This window comes from Macaca nemestrina, chromosome 3 (genome assembly GCF_043159975.1).
Source record: "Macaca nemestrina isolate mMacNem1 chromosome 3, mMacNem.hap1, whole genome shotgun sequence".
NCBI lineage: Eukaryota > Metazoa > Chordata > Mammalia > Primates > Cercopithecidae > Macaca > Macaca nemestrina.
The window spans coordinates 18,554,842-18,570,681 of record NC_092127.1 but is presented as its reverse complement, the minus strand read 5'-3'; the positions used below and the strand labels follow the sequence as shown (position 1 = coordinate 18,570,681).

At 32.9% G+C, this 15,840-nt stretch overlaps 1 long non-coding RNA gene across 1 annotated transcript in view; it reads right to left on the bottom strand.

Moving 5' to 3' along the window:
- The window catches only part of LOC139362148 (uncharacterized), a 28,497-nt gene extending 15,112 nt beyond the window's left edge, over window positions 1-13,385 (bottom strand). The window contains exon 1 of the long non-coding RNA XR_011620485.1: window positions 13,281-13,385. This is a non-coding gene — a long non-coding RNA (uncharacterized lncRNA). The remainder of the gene's footprint in view (window positions 1-13,280) is intronic.
- Window positions 13,386-15,840: the final 2,455 nt, after the last annotated feature.

Below are 15,840 nucleotides of genomic sequence, written 5' to 3'. Positions count from 1 at the left end.
GTATTTATGCTTCTCTCTAAATGACTCAGGATGGCCAGCCATTTACTCATTCTAAAATTGTTTGCTAGAAACCTATTATGTGTTAGGATCTGACTAAGATATAAATCCTGCCATTCAAAGGATGTTTAGTCTACCGGGGAGGAGAAAGGTATTGATGGCAATTATTGTAGTATATTGGCAATGGGAGCATTCAATGAGAGCATTATTGCTGTAAACTGACCCAGGCCAATTTAGTGGTTCAGCAAGCCGCAGGTGCCTTTGGCAAGATTGTTAGGCTAATAATGGATAGATATCTTTAAGAACCACGTATCCAAGTAGAATGTCTTAATAAAAGTAAGCCTAAGGCCAAATTTCTTGAAGCATACAAACATTACTAGAAATCCGGAAAAACAGTCATATATTTATTCTACATGTCTGAGAATTTCCATTTGCTGATCAAGGCACCATGATTTAAGCATTTTGTACAAGGATGACTTGAAAGCAGGTGAGAGAATACATAAACAGAAGACCAGCCAGAGTTATAACCCTGTGAAGTGACAGATCCTTTGTGAAAAGGAGGGATGCAGAGCCAGTAGGACTCTGTACCTTGAATAGTGCTCCAAGAGCATTGGCTGGGCCAGATTCTACACATTTCCCACGCACTGCTTGAGATACATGTATGATATTTTCTACCTGTTAAAACTATGAACATTCATTTCACCATAAAAATATTCTAACATCATTTCTACTAATGAATAAACTCAGGTGCCAAATTTGTTAACCAAGTTTAAACAATAGATTGCATTAATTACATTGATTCTGACTCCACTGATTCATGATTGGAGTAAGCGTAATACTATTAAAAGCATTGGTTTCTGATTTGGTTACCTTAAATACTAACTAACCATGCATAAGTTCTAGATTACAGGAAATATATACATATACACACACACACACATATATGTAAAGCACACATATATACACTTATACTCACATGTACATGCACATATATACACATATACAAATGCACATATATACATATATATATACACACATATATATACACATTATTATTTCTCTTATATATGAAAAAATTGAGGCATAGTAAATTTAAGCAACTTTGCTTAAGGCCACACATTTTGTAAGTAGCTGAAATAGAATCTATACACAGGTCTGAATAAGTCCAAAACACTAATTCTCGACTAAGTCCTTTGTGCTAGCAGTAGTCGTAGTTGTATACACACACACACATATATGTATATATACATATATACACACATAGTTGTATACACACACGTGTATATATGTGAATATATATGTGTACAAATGGATATATGTACATGTGTGTATATGTATATATGTGTTCATGTATATATGTATATATTCATGTAAATGTGTGTTTATGTATATAAATATGTGCATATACATATAAAATATATATGTGTATGCTATGTATACACATGTAACATATATAAACATATGTATACACACAGAGAAAAATATATGTATGTATATGCATAAACAAGAACTATAATTTAGATGTCTCTTCACAACTTACATAATCTTACCTAAGACTGTGTTAGATAGTCTCATCTTAAATGTCTTTATACTTTTCTAAGTTTTCAAATAGATATTGACCCTCATTTCAAAATCCCAGAAAAAGCCTCACCACAGGTAGGCTCCTTCTTCCAGTCTCTGAAATCTCTTATTCTATTTTCTGTTGAATGTTCTCTTATTTGACCTTTCCTTTAACAAAGCTTAAGAGAGGAACAATGACCTTCAAAATCATCAAAACAGTACTCCAGATAGTTGATACCAATCAATGATTATTAGGAATCAAGATGAAAATCACTTTGATTATTGGTAGAGCTGATATGATCAAATGAGTATGTAATATTTCTAAAATGTTTGTGAAGTAATTCTTGGAGATATTAAACTTTAATCCATTTGTGGAGCCTAGGAATATGGTTTCAGTGTGCCAGTGTATTAAAGAGCTTTACAAAACACATACCCTGGGCTTCCTTTGTAAAAAGCAAGCCAAATGTGTTCCTCAATGAGCAGCAAGTTCTAAGAAATCTAAAACTTATCCCACATAACCTTTTAAGTAAAAACCTTTAAAGAATATTTTCCCCAAGTTCTTTGTGCTTTTTGTGAGTTTCTACTACCTTTTATGCTTGACACATTTTCACTGTGTGTTTGCTAAGTTGTGCTTTAACATGTTATAGATTCTTCCATTCAACTTCCAGTATGGGCTGCCTTTAAAAACAGCTGTGCTTCATCATCCTTTCTTTTGTCCAGAGAATACTAAGTGGTAACCTGCTGTCATGCGGCTGCCAGAGCAAATTAGATGCTGTGATTCCTGTGTAGTGCCCCAATTACAAGTAAGGAGGGCACTTATCCATGCAGTACTTGTTTTGATGTAAGGGAGTCATAGATTTCAACTGAAAAATGGTTGTCCCTCAGAAGGACACTCGTGTCTGCCTACACATATTAGATACCATTTTGAAATTAGAAAACAGAGGTTTTTTTTTTTTTTTAAATAAGTGCCTAGCTTTTTGTAAATGTCATTGCATATAAGTGATCCAAATACCAATTACAGGAAAGAAGTTTGTATAATATTTTGAATTAATTTAACTATGACCTTGATAGAATATTTACCACTTGAATCTTTATATAGTTTTAGGCCACCTTTTGTATCAAATGGAATGACCTGGTTAATTCTACTTAAAATATTTTAAAACACATATTCACTTGCATGGCACATATTAAAATGTTTATATGCATAGATACTTGATAAAATCATATATAATACACACAAATATGCACTCATGCATGTTAGATTTTGGACATATACTTTTATCTTGTTTCCTGTTCTCATGAGAGCATTTAAATAATATGTTTCTACTCTTGCAGAAATCATCAATCCATTCAAATCCACTGTTTCCTTTTGACTGTTGGCTGTTTTGCTTTACAATGTTTTGTTTTTGTTGTTTGGTTTCATCTTTGCCTGGCAGGAAATAAATAGCTAACGGCTAAATAATGTGCACCAGGAACTATTATAAGGACCTTTGTATGCATTTTTTAAATTATATTTTCCAGATAACTCTAAGATGGGGTTGTTTTTCTTTTACAGATAAAATTGGGGATGGGAAGTTTAGATTACTGGCACTGGTACAGGATGGAGTAAAATACATCAGAATTCTAGAGCCATGATACATAGTCCTGTCTGTCTGCTTTCTTATGACATCTCCTTGTACAGCACTTAAAGAAATGGGGGAACAGGGACATTTTCTGATTCACCTTCAACCTCATGCTAGTTGATAGAGCAGGAACACTTGATACCTCCTACACATCATCTAACTTCATGCCGTGATCTATTCCATGATGCATTCTCTTCCTGTACTTTTGTTGTTGTTGCTCTTTCCCTTCCCCCATCCCAGCCTCTTCACTTGATGCCCATTCTTTAATTGCTTATTCCAAGGCCTCTTTTCTGAGTTAAAAGCCCTATGATCATTCCAGACTAGTTGGATCTCAAACTTTCCAAGCTCCTTTGCTCTTACTGACTGAAACACTTTGGCAGCAACTAGTAAAATGCCACTTGTCTTTTTAAAAACAAACAATTTCAATTTTTATTATAGATAAAGGGGTACATGTGCAGCTTTGTTAAATGGGTATATTGTATAACACACAAGGTAGGAGACACAAACGACCCCATTACCCAGGTAGTGAACATAGTACCCAATAGTTATTCACCTGTCTATTAAAAGGTATAACTTAATTTCAGATTTTACTTTTTATGCCCTGTGACTATGAAGTAAAAAGCATATTTTCTCCAGATATACTGTAGAATTGGTCTTCTGAGTCCTTATTCAGTATTTTTTACATGTGGATTTTTTTCCTCTCCTTCTAGACTGAATGATTTTGTGAGTAGACTATATCCTCCACATCTTTTTTAATGCCACAGAGTTTTAGTACAACAGGAGCGTAATAAAAAGTGTCCAAAAGTATTTGATGGATTGAACTGAATGCAGTACTCAGTAACCTTAGGGTCATTCTGGTGCTCTAGACACTAGATTACCCTAGTTGCTATGCCACTAGGATTGACATTAAACTTTACAATCATGTACATGAGCAGTTCAAAATAATTCCCAATATAACTCAATTCTGATGACATTTGGCACTACTGCACTTTCCAGAAATTGATGGAAAATGTCAATTCTTCCCTGTGGTAGTTTTGCCAATTTCAACTAAAGTGAAAAGTAGATGTGTTACTGGGCAAAAGACTAATTTCTTCCAGAAAAATGAATGGGCTAATGAAGAATGTGGTTTGCTTCCACAAAACATGCACCCTCAAAAAGGATATAGTATAGTACTGATATTAGACTGAGCATATGAACATGGAAATATTTTCATTAATTAATTACCAGGCTGAATTCATTTACTTTGACCAATTTAGAATTGCTGTAACTTTGAATGTAAAGTAAAATTTGTTTTGTTAAATTTAGGAGAAAATGTCAAAAAATAATTTATTCTGCAAACTAATAACCTTTAGATGTCTATTATATGATAATCAATCCTTATGTTAGGCACAGGGGATTTAAATTTGATAAAGAACTAAGGAAATGATGATCCCAAAGAGATAAATAAGTGCAGTTAATTGTGATTATTGGTAAAAAAAGGAGAATTTGTGATCTGCACAAAGCTTGAAGCTCTAATATTGATCTTGGAGTTCAGGCAAAGAAGGCTAAAGAATTGTGAGCTAAGGTTTGAGGGATAAATAGAGGTAGAGGAAGATTATTATTTCAGCTTTGATATCATTATCCCTATGCAAATAATATATGCTGTGGAAATATAGGTTATACAAAGTGAAAATGGGAAGAAAATAGAGTTTGTAAGACTTGGTGTGGTGAAATGTATAATTTGAATACCTTAGATAAACATTTAAGAAATTTCTTCAGAGAAGTGAGACATGTTCTTGTGTTTTAAACAGACCTTCCAGCAGGATAACTGAGCAGGAATGGTGGTGGAGTGGAAATGTTGGAGAATACAATCAGGAAGAATAGTGAGAAGATATTTCTATCAGTGAGATACCACTGGCTATGGATAATGAATATTAGATTAGATTGGTCAAGATTGAGTGACCTCAAAGAATTTTACTGTTGCCCTCCCACTCTTAAAACTCCAGAACTTCAACATGTTTGCTATATTTAAGAAATTAGATCATTAATACATGGCTAATGGAAAGAGATTAAGCTTGAAACAGAATGTTCTCTCAGGACATTCCAGTAAGAAATACTTTCTAGGGAAGTTAAATTATGAGCAAAGGTGACTTTCTGAAAATTGTGTTTGCAGAAGTGATTATTTCCATTCCTGCTCAAATCTCTGAGGTGCTGATGAAGAGGTTCTGCTTTCAACAAAGCCTGGAAAAACATTTTCCTGCATTTCCCACTCCTTTCCATTTATCAGTGGAGATAAGTCCTGTAGAGAATAAGTTAATTCAATTCTCTACATAAAGAGAATGAGAGCAGGACACTGATTTAAATTTTTTAGGCCAAACTGCCTCGCAGGCAGCTCCTCCAGCATTGGCTCTGGATTCAGTGTGAGTTGCAAAATGTTATTTGCAGTCCAGTTCTCCTGGTAGCCTTGAACTGACTCATTTCTCCCAACTTTCTCATTTGTAGTTTTCAAGAATAACTGTAGGATGTGCTGGGAATTAGACATCCTGAGATAAAAGGAGATTGGAGAGAACAGCCTGGGCTCTTTTCCAGTCCTCTCAGAAATAGGATAATCTTGAACGTTTTAACCCAGTGCTTCACAGGACCCCAGGGTATAAAACCTATGCTGGGCTGTTTTGGGGGGTCCCTCAGCTGCGGTGCAAGGGAAGCATGCACAGATGAGACTGCGTTGATCCCAGGAGGCTTTCTTGAGCCTTGAGGGTTCAGCGTGCAATGAATCATAGGCTTCCGTTGCCCCTTGCTGGCTATCTGTAAGCAATACATCCACTTCTTTGTATGAATAAGTTCCGTCTTGACGGATTCAGACAAGTTGGTAACCAGTGCACAGTGAACCTGTTTTACATCAATAAATTCCCAGTTCCCAATGATCTCAAATGACCTAAAGATGATTCTTAAATATAAACAAACTTTAAAAATTAAATGCATGTGAATATCTACTTTAATGTTACCTTTTTAGTGGTTTGAGAAAATTTCAAGAGTAAATTTTACTCTATCAGTTTTCTACAACATTTTTCTATGTCTCTGACTTTATGTTCATGTAAAAATTTACATCCTGGTTGATTCAGGAGGGGTTCTTCTAATGTCTAGCTTGCTGTCACTTTTTAATGCGATTTTGATGTCTATCCACGTTTTTTATATTGGTCTATCTATATCCCTTGAGACTTTCTTCACATGAAATTCTTTTGTAATAATGTTATATGAATGATGGTATTACTTCTAAAAACAAATCAGATATTCTAAGTTAAGTCTAGGCTCAATAGTATTTTTGCTTTGAGATTGGGGGTACAAATATTTATACTTTCTTAATCTTAGTTTTCTCATCTGTATTAGATTTCTATGCTGTTATTAAAATTTACCAAAAACTTAATGGCTTAAAACAACATCATGCATTTATTATCTTATAGTTCTAGAGGTCAGAAGTCCTAAAATGAAGGTATCAGCAAGGTTATCTTCCTTCCAAAGATTCTTAAGGGGAATCAATTTACTGGCCTTTTTCAGTTTTTCCAGGTAGCCTACCATCCTTAGCTTCTAAACCGTTCTTCCATCACTCCACTTCCATCATCACATCTCCTTCTGTGACTCTGGCCCTCCTAGCTTCCTATCACAGTGACACTTGTGATAACACTAGGCCAACCAGATAATCCAAGACAAGCTTTCCATCTCAATATCTGTAACTTAAACAATCCGCAAAGTCCTTTTTGCTATGCAAGGTAACAGTCACAGGTTTCAGGAACTAGGACTTGGGTATCCTTACATGTTTATGAGTGGCTGCGGGGGGTGTCACATTTTTTGTCCATAACAACATCTTCTAGAATTGGTAAACTAATATCTTTCCTACTTATTTCTGTGACTTGCCGTTAAGCTCAAATATGATAATTTATGAGAAAGATTTATGCAATTCATGAAGGTGTGATTTACTATAGGAGAACTCATTCTATTGATCCCACTTCACATTTTTTTTATTTACTACATAAAGCATTTTCCCTTTATATTTGGATCATTATATGAACTGATTCCAATTCTGTGATTCATACAACTTCTTGTAGTACAGTGTGTTTTACCATAAAATCATGACTTCTTCCATTTCCAGAAAACCATATTAAGAAAATATTAATAAAGGATACACATAAAGGCACAATGTAAGATGCAGTATTGCTGTAGATTATTTTAACACAGAAAATGTTTATGTAGGAACTGAAATTAGGAAAGAAGAAAGGGAAAAGATTGTCATTTTTGCCAGAGCTGCTCTAGCCACCAGCTAAATCCACAATATTATTTTCTTCATTTTTCCAAACTACATAAAGTAAACCATGCAATGAAAATATATGGACACCCTTTAGTATATATTAGCATTGTTACTTCTTTGTGTAGTAGCCTTGTAACCAATGTATACTCATATATATATACGTATATAAATCAAGTATATACAAACAAGTTTGAAATTATGTAAATACTGATTTCAAGAGAAGAGATGTTTGCCTGTTTGACTGACATGTACACATATCTAATTGTCTGATAGAAAGTCAAGCCCATCTAGTTACATAGCAATGTACTTCTTTCTAGTTGTTTGTATTTAAGTTCAAAGAAACACAAAAGGAATGTAATATTTTCATTGGTTGCCTTACCATTATAAAATTAATTACAATGTCTGCCAACTACTTGCATATGGATGACCATCTTTTGTTTGTCAGTGATTTAAAGCAAAATTAATGGTCCATAAAATAGGTGACTAATTTGGCTCATAACTCGTACAAAAATTGTTCTTTAGCCTATTACTCTAAGAAAAGCAATTGGTAGTATTTGGTGTCAATTATAAAATACAAGTCTATAAATGAAAAATTAAATTTTTAACAAACTTAAATACAAGTTTATAAATGAAAAATTAAATTTTTAGCAAACTTGTGCCTACCACCATGGGCTTCAACATTGCCAGTTCTTACAGAATATTTGTATGCTATCACTGGTGAAATTAATTAATGCAACTTTTGTAATTGCAAGTTTTGGCATATGTATTTGCAAAACTCAGGGAAACAAAATTTTCCGAATAACTGTTATATGATGTTATACAATTATGCATACATTTTAAAAATCCACTCAAAATGAAAATTAGAACAATAAACTTTTCTATGTATATGCTTCAAAAAATTATTTATGGACATTGACACTTTGATTTCTCATATTTAGGTGTCACAAACATTTCTTTTCAAAGTTGCAAAAAGTACAGACAATTCCCATATACCCCAGACCCAGAGCCTTCTATTATTAACATTATAAATTATTTTGGAATGTTTGTTACAAGTAAGAAACAAGTATTGTATGCCATTAGTAAGTGCAAACAACATTTCTACAATTTTTAACGCCCTTTTTCTGTTCAATATTCTCTCTAGAGTACCGTAGTAAATTTATTTGTCATGTATTTGTAGACATTTCTAGATTCTGATGACTTCTCAGACTGGTTTCAACAGGTTTTTAAGAATACTGACTAGTCATTTTATAGACTGCTCTTCAATTTTAGTATGCTGGATTTGTTTCTGAGGATTAGAAAATTATTATTATTATTATTATTATTATTATTTTGGTTTTTTGTTTGTTTGTTTTTCAGGTGGTTGGTAGAAAGAAGAAAACCACAGAGGTAAATTGCTATTTTCATCAAATTATATGAAGGGTATATTTTATCAATATAACTTATCACTGGTGATGTTAACTATAACCATCTGACTGACATAGTATTTACCAGTTTTCTCTGTTGTAAAATTACTGTTCCCTTTCCCTTTCCAAAAGTACTCTTAAGAAAAAAAAAATACTATGTATAACTCAAATCCTTGGGGTAGTATCGACATAAATTATTCTGAATTGTTTTGCACGGAAGATTTGTCTGTTGTGATCATCTATTTATCTATTTGCTCATTATTTCTGTCAGTATGGGCTCAAGTATGTACTTTAATATTCAATGTTGTAATATAATACTTTATTATTTATTTTGTTACTTTATTATTTATTTTGTTACTCAAATTGTTTGTTACTCAATTGGACATTGGGAGCTCTTTTAAATTAGTTTATTTCTCCCTTTGATATACTCTCATTATGGTATGCATATATGTACATGTGTGAACTTTCTTAGTGGGGCTTCAAGATGATTCCAGCTCATCAACTATATACCTTGTCAAGTTGTAGAATCAACTATTTCCAAAAGGATTACTGCTTTCTTTATTAGAGAATGGTATTAGAAATGAAAATATTACATGCAGAGTGACAAATGGATTTTAATTTTCCAGAGTATAATAATTTATTGGCATGGTTTGAGATTACACATGAAAAATCCTCTTTAAGAAAGTGCTATGTGACATTAGCCAAAATGTTGGGATAAGAAACTCTAAATTTAGGCCCTTCCTGAAGGGGGTGCAAAGCAAACAAACAATAACAAAAACTAGCAGAAACTCTGAGAACCAATTTTGAGGGAATTTAACAAACACTCGTAGCAAAGAAAAGTCCAAGACCATATATGGCTTCACTGGTAAATTCTGCCAAACCTTTGAAGAATTAACACTAATATTGTTCCAAGTCTTCCAAAAAGAGAAGAGAGAAAACATTTCCTACCTAATTCTTATGGGGCCAGCTCTGAGTAAGACATCAGAAGAAAAAAAAAAAAGTTACAAACCAAATTTTGCATCGTGAATAATGATAAGAACACTCAGCACTCTAGAAATAGAAGGGAACTTCCTCAAAACATTAAAGGTTGTGTATAAAAACAAAAACCCCACAGCCACTGTCATAGTCACTGGTGAAGTATTGAAACCTTTCACCTTAGAATAAAGAAAAAGAAAATGGTGCCCACTTCCATCACTGCTATTTCACACTTTAATGGGTGAACTGTCTAGAGCAATTAGAAGAGAAAAAAGACTTAAACGACATTCAAATTTGAAAGGAAGAAGAATGTCATCTTTCCAGATGACATTAAGCAATATATGTAGAAAATAATAAAGAACACACACATAAATTAATTAGTAGTTAATTTATTATTAATAATTTGTTATTTAATAATAATGAATTAACATTCCAGGATACGAGATCAATGCACAAAAAATGAGTTGTTTTCCTTTAAATTGCCAGCAAATATTCGCAAAAGAAAATTAATAAGCAGGCCAGGTTCAATGTCTCACGCCTGTAATCCCAGCACTTTGGGAGGCCCAGGTGGATGGATCATCTAAGGTCAGGAATTCAAGATCATCCTGGTTAACATGGTGAAACTCTGTCTCTACTACAAATACAAAAATTAGCCGGGAATGGTGGCACGCTCCTGTGATCCTAGCTACCTGGGAGTCTGAAGCGGGAGAATCACTTAAACCTGGGATGGGGAGGTTGCAGTGAGCTGAGATCAGACTACTGCACTCCAGCCTGGGTGACAGAGCAAGACTCCATCAAAAGAAAAAAATAAATAAATAAACAATTTAACAATTTGATTTACAGTAGGTTCCAACAGAATCTTATACCTAGAAATAAGTTTGTCCAAAAAGGTAAAATCTGTGCAATAAAAACAAGAAAGCATTGCTGAAGGAAGGCCTTAATAAATGGAAATAAATCCAGTGTTCCAGATAGGAAGGCATTACTGTTTACATATCAATACTTCCTAAGGAATCTGCAAACTGAAAGCAATCTCTATCAAAATAACAATAGCCTTTTATTTTGAAAAAATGGAAAAGCCTATTCTTAAATTCATAATGAATTGCAAGTGGTCCTGAATAGCCAAAACAATCTATAAAAATATAATAAATTTGGAGGACTTATATTTTCTGATTTCAAAAAGGGTCAATAACATAAATGTAACATCAAAAGCATCGGCAATGAAATTTTTAAAAACAGATAAATTTGATTTCATCAAAATAAAAAACGTTGTGCATCAAAAGACATTGTAAAAGAAGTAAAATCGCAAACACAATAAGAAAAAACATTTGTAAATCACCTATCTGAATATATGTTATCCAGAATATATAAATAACTCTTGCAACTGAACAACAAAAATACAAATAGCCCAACTGAAAAATGGGCCAAAAACTAGAATAGACATCTCTTCAAAGAAGATATAGAAATAGACAAAAAAACATAGGAAATAATTATCAATCCCATTGGTCTCACTGGGAAAACATAAATTTAATCCACAATGAGATACTACTTCACACCTACTAAAATGGATATAGTTCTTTTTAAAATAAAATAAGTAATGGTGAAAATATATAGAAATATGCAAAATTGTTCAGTCAGTATAGAAAACAATTTGGTGGCTACATAAAAAATTAATTAGAATTAACAATTAACCCAGTAATTCCATTTCTAGATACATACCCAAAACTTAAAAACAGATACTCAAACAAATAGTTGTATATATACATTCACAATTTACAGTGCAATATTCACAATAACCAAAAGATGGAAATGACCCAACTGTCCTTTGGCAGATGAATGAAAAAACAAATTGTAATATATACTCTCAATGGAATTTTATTCAGCCATAAAAAATAAAGTATTAATAGATAATGCAACATGGGTGAACCTCAAAAACATCTTGCTTAGTGAAGGAAGCCAGTAAGGTCACATATTGTATGTAATCTGAGATATGACTTATTTGAAATATCCAGAATAGGTACATCTATAGAGACAGACAGATTGATGTTTGCCAGTGGCTGGGGCAGAGATAAGAATGCAGGGTAACTGTTTAATCAATGCAGAATTTTCTTTGGGGTGATGAAAATGTTTTGGCACTATATAAAGGTGACAGTTACATAACATTGTGTATGTTCTAAATGCTTTTGTGCACATTAAAATTATCAATTTTATGTTATATTAACTTTACCTCAAGAAAATCCCACTTTACCTCAATAAAATAACCAAGTGTAAAAATGGGCAAAACTTTTGAAGACAATTTATGGAATATATATATATATATAAAATGAAATATATATATAATGAAATATAAATATATTTTCCATTCATAGATATATATGTGAATGGAGAATATGTTCATGGTAATATGTAATATTAGTTATCAGATAAGGGCAAATAAAAGCCACAATAAGATATAATCAGGCACTTGGTAGAACAGGTTTAAAAATTAACAATACTTAGTGTCTACAAGAGAAGCAACTGGAATTCTCATAGATTCTACAAAGAAAAAAGCGGTACCCCACTTTAGAAAACAGTTTGGCAATTTTATAGAAAGTTAAACACTAAGTGACATCACAATTTTAGTCTAGTATTTATACAAGTGAAATAAAAACTAACATTCTTACAAAACTTACCTGTATTTGAATGGTTCTATTGATTTTTAAAATAATTAATCCAAACAAGAATCAACTGAAACGTTCAAACGGTGAGCTAATAAACAAACTACAATGTATTTAAATGAGGCAATAATACTCAAAAAAAAAAAAACCTCATACATGCAAGAATCTCAAATTTATTATGTTAAGTGAAAGTAGACAACCTCAGAACCTAGTAATATATTTCCATGATATCATGGAAAATGTAAGAGTATAGAGATAGAAAACATAGCAGTGGCTAACAAAGATTGAGAGTGTGAGGGAGGAGTTGTCTACAGCAGATATGCAGGAATTCAGGGGTTAGAACCACTATAAATTTTCATTATGGTGATGCTTACACTACTAAATGCATATATCTGTATTCATAGAACTACATTAAAAGTGAATTTTCTTTCTATGTAAATTATACTTTTAAAAAGCTCCATTAGAAATTTGAAAAACTTTCATTTTATATACATACTCATCAATTGTTCAGAATCTCTCCACCAACCCCCAAATCTGGATTCCATTTCCTTTACTGTTCTACATCTTGCTTATCCTAAATCGTGCTTATCAAGTTGATTCACTGAGTGGCAGCTCTCAAGCATTTCTGTCTATTTCAAGGGTGACTTGAGTTTATTGCAGTCATTGTCACGACTTCTCACTCATATGAGTATCAATATTCAGCAACTATTGAATAACTAAGAGCCATGTGAAGTGATATAAAGATTAAACAAACAAACAACAACAACAAAAACAAACTTATACTCACACACCCCTCCAAACAGTTCAGTCTTCTGTTTGAAGGCATACAAGTAGCCAGGTAATTTCCATGCAGTCAGAGATAGCACTGATGTTCAAGTTGTGACCAGCTGCTACAGGAATGTAAAAAATAAAAAAGTGAGATAAGACACGCAATCCACATTAGATATGGCAAGAAGGGTGAGTTCTGAACGATGTATTAAAGCTTGTATACTTTACATCACTGGAATAGATTTACTATTATCTATAATCCTCATGCCTATGTTAAATATACTTATGTGTGGCTCCTGCAAATTCGAAAGGCAAGGTCCCTGTATGCTTCCTAACCTGGAAATGTTCTCAGACAGCTGCCTTAGCAAACTACGTGATTGGTCTTCTTTGTGACTTTGCAGTTAGCTTTTGATAACCTTCCAATTTATTTCATTAATGTAAACACTTCAGAGATGAGTAAGTCTTCTTAAATAAATACTTGTCACTCATTGATATACAAAAACTTATATTTACTAATTTGCATCGCTTTTTATTTCTGTCTTGATCACTTAGAGATTCCTTATCATGTATACCACATGCTTCTGTCAGAATGAGTTGGTCTGGTTTGGGAAATGAGTTCTATCAAATGAGGTTTTGAGCAATTTTGCTGCCGCTTCATTTTCTCAAATTTATTTACATGATATATATTTTTGTTTTCTTTAGATAAATATCTTATTTGTTTAACCACCATTTTTGACAATGTGCTGCATTCTAGACCAGGGTAAAAAGTTAAAGAAAGCATAGTTTCCACGTGTGCCTTTGGCTGTGGTATTGAATTTGATCTCTTAGTTCACTGAATAAATAATGAAGTAACCAAAAGAGGGAATATAGAAAGAGAAGTCATTGAATATTAAAGTTATTCTTATATATCTAAAGATTATCAATTATCATTTTTGTGAGCTATTTAAATAGAGCTATTCAGAGTAAAGCTAGATTTATGTACTGAACTTGGGACATAAATTAAGACTATGTGTAAACCTTGATGAAGTATTGGCATATGGCTGAAGGCATGGAATGATTTGATAATACGCAGAGATAATTTATAGAGCAGTAAGGGAGAAGAAAACAAGACTTAGGAAAAAACATGATGTTGGTAAAGAAAAAGGAGTAAAATGGAGACAAAAAAAGGAATAGTAATAGAAACGGAGGCTGAGTAAGGGCAGGGCTCATAATAAAGTTCAACCCTAACAAAGGTCAACTGAACAATGATTTCAAGAATGTGAACTGTTACTACTAATAATAACACAGAAAAATAAAATGTAACAAGAATTGTAAAGGAGCCATGGGCATTGACAATTAGTCTTTGTTGACCTTAGCAGGAAGAATTTCAATAGAGTATTTGCATCAAATTGTTGGAATGAGTGAAATGTCAAAACATTAAGCCTAAGCTACATTTGTCGAAGGTATATATACTCCATGAATATGTAAAATTATATAAAGAACTACACCAAGATGTAATTTCTTGATTTATAAGAACATTAATCAACATAAAAAATTATAAAGTTTCCTTTAAACAAACAGATGTGAAATCATGGTAAAAAGAAAGGTTCAGTGTTTTTTCATTATTTCATTGAAAACAATGCCATCCCTTGCCTTCCCTGCTTTTTAAAGCTCCTCCCTTTTCCCCTTGGAGGTACAGAGCCTGAAAACTTAATTTTCCCAAGTCCCCTACCAGGAGAGTTTTTGTCAGATTCCACCAATGAATGGCCAAATGTAGACTAGGATGATAGAAAAGAGAAAAGCCATTATTCTTCCATGGCAACTTTGGGAAGTCATGTGGAAAACAGCAGACATTAGAGACGTTATGATTTATCTGCAGCTTTTGCATGGTGTCCTGAGAATAACTCACATTGGTACTGTTGGCAGCAGATAAGCAGATGTCATCGGTGGTGGCTTCTAATAGTTCTGAACTTTCTCCCAGAAAATACCCAAGTGATTGCTAGAGACCTTTGAGTCCATCCCTGCTGTTCCTGCAATTCCAGATTCTCAGTCCTGTATTACTCTAGCTTCCAACTGTTTAAGCCTCAATTTTCCTATTTTAAGCTACTACCTTCTCAAAACAACTGAAGAAGCTTTTGTTTTCCTGAATAAACACTAACTGATAAAATATGTATAAAATGATATTGCTATTTTAGTGAATAAAAATGCTCCAAATTTCAAAAATACATTTATTATTTAGGTAAGGCAAAAGAGTGTATAGTTGTAGTATTCAAAATATTAGAAAATTTTTAGATTATTTTCTTCCATGATGACTGTGTCCTTCAATGAATTTTCCCCCATAGAAATAAAGAAAATACAGCTGAACTGAAAGCATTCTCAATTGTGTTCATGAGAAACTCCCCTTTTAATTTCCAAATTTGTACTTTCACGATCTGGATTTTCCCGCAATTGTCCCAGGTACACTTATAGCAGTTTGTTCTTTTCATTATAATTAATGTCTTTCATGAGTTGAGACTAGAAAAAAACACCTGTAAAATCTTATTGATGAACATATCTAAAAGTTGGTTCATCAAAATTCAATGGATCTTTGTTGCCTAATG